The 2,308-nt window shown below is 36.0% G+C and overlaps 1 protein-coding gene across 1 annotated transcript in view; it reads right to left on the minus strand.

Annotated features, from left to right (window-relative positions):
• The window catches only part of TMPRSS7 (transmembrane protease, serine 7), a 28,410-nt gene that overhangs the window by 914 nt on the left and 25,188 nt on the right, over positions 1-2,308 (minus strand). The window lies entirely within an intron of this gene.

The raw sequence follows: 2,308 nt of genomic DNA on the forward strand, positions 1-2,308 counted from the left end.
CTTTCTCTTCGACAAGATAAAGGTCCACCAGAATCTCCCTACACAGAAAGATAATGTAAGTATGAAGTACATTTGTCATTAATTTTATCATTAAGGTGTCTAATGGATTGTGTTCAAAATTTCCATTCTGACAGGTGTTTGCTTGGCCAATTATTATGCAGTTTAGGGAAGTGTTAACTTCTAATGTCTTTTTAGAATTATTCTTCCTGTAATCAAAATGCTATATTCATCACGATAAACTTGATTCTTTAGGCCAAGAGTAAGATTAGAATGTTCTTGTAGGGGAAAAAAATCTCACATACCCTCAAACAAATAATAAACCTCAGTAGTAGTAGTAGTAGTAGTAGTAGTAGTAGTAGTAGTAGTAGTAGTAGTAGTAATAGATATTTATTTAATATGAGCTATGTGTTAAGCACTGTTTTGGGTCATTTAATCTTTACAATAATTTTATGAAGTATGATTACTTTGGAAGGTTTACCTCTACCTCTGGGCCATGCAGCTTCAATGATTGGCTCATGGTCTCAAGGAAGAAAACAGAAGAGATACCGTTTAGTTAGCCAGGTCCAGCGAAGCAACCCTAAGGATCGCTGGCTGATAGCTGTCATAGACTCACTTGAGAGTCCTTTCTGATATTTCAACTTCACAAACAAAGGCTGAAATAATTCAAAGTTTAAACATGATTCCTACAGTATGTAATATCTGGATTTTTATTTTCTCATTTTGGAGTATAAATAAAGCTGCAACTTAATCAGAGGCAAAGATTTAAAAAAAGTGCATTTCAAATTTGCCTCTCTACCCACCCCCACGATTTTAAACCTGATTAGGTAAATTCTGACTAGTAGAAAAAAAATGGACTCTTTTTTAAATTATTGGGACACCAACTATACTAAGTCTAATTTAACTTGTAATTCCTAGTGGCTACATGAAACAGGATTATATAATAGGATTAGCTGGGACTAGCTGCAGGAGGCACTCAGAATATGGTAGTTTTAGCATTAGAGAAATAAGGGTTCAAATCCTAGCTCAAGCATTTACTTACTAGCTATGCGAACTTGGACAATTTGCTTACCCACTCTGTGCCCTAGTTTCTTTTTCTATAAAATGGAGATGGAAAACTTATTTGAATAAATCTATGTAAAGGACCTAGTAAAGGACAGTGCTTGTCACAAAATAAATCTATGTAAAGGACCTATGTAAAAGACAGTGCTTGCCACAAAATAGGAAGTTAGAAGATAGAAATCATTACTATAATAAGATGAGGTTTTTGTGGCATGGTGACTAAGGTTGTAGAAAGATATGGGAACAGCTTCCATTGCCCTCCTCATCCCCTAAATCACTTGTTCACTTTTTGGCAATCATTTAGATATCTGCGTAGATTGAAATCCGCATCTCAGAGAAATGTCCCCCCAAAAGTGACCTACAACTTTATCACTCTCAGGAAATGACAGAGGCGTACTCTCCCACTCATCTTTCCTTTCCCACAGTCTATGTGTCAAAGGAATAAGTGAATAAAAACATTGTTATTTTGGAAGGTAAATGGTTGCTGCTAAAGAATTAGGTAACAATTCGGAAACACTGTGTGTGTGTTGCTTTGTTTTTGCTTATAAGAAAATAATGGCAGAATGATAAATGTTGACCTCACTCTCTAAATGTTAAAGGAAAATACATAGGGACTAGAAAACTGAGTTTTATAGACCCAATTATTTAATCACCCTTCCCTGATCTTAGACAATTGTTTTATAATTAATATCTGAATTAAGGGAAGCACCAGTCCTAGTTATTTCTCAGTGTTGTACAGATTAAACATGAAAGTATTTATAGAAAATATAACATACTAGGCAAGGGAAAGGTAAGATGACTTACTCTACAAGCATCTCTCTTGCCTGACATGACACCTGCACAAAGCATCCGTGAAGTGATGATCCCATAGGTAGAAACACAGAGGGTTTGGTCAATGAGCTCTACCTCTGCTTGCTGCAAAACAGGGGAGCCTTTATTGTCTGGAAAACACATTGGAGACAGAAATCATGGAAATGACTATCTTATTCAGGGCTTTATTAAACAATTTATTCACAATATCCTTTATCTTCATAATTTTTGTAGATAAATTCCATTTTCCTGATGAAGACATGGAGTCTTAGAAAGTTAGAGGACTTGCCCAGTGGCACACAACTAGCAAGTAACAGAGCAGGAGTCAAACCCAAGGTCTGACTCCATCATCTGAGACACTGTACCATGTCCTCCTGCTCTCAGTAAGACTGTGAGTCAGCAACAGTTATTATCAATATTTGCTGGTTGAGTGAAGCAG

Source organism: Pteropus vampyrus, unplaced genomic scaffold (assembly GCF_000151845.1).
Source record: "Pteropus vampyrus isolate Shadow unplaced genomic scaffold, Pvam_2.0 Scaffold1, whole genome shotgun sequence".
NCBI classification, from domain to species: domain Eukaryota; kingdom Metazoa; phylum Chordata; class Mammalia; order Chiroptera; family Pteropodidae; genus Pteropus; species Pteropus vampyrus.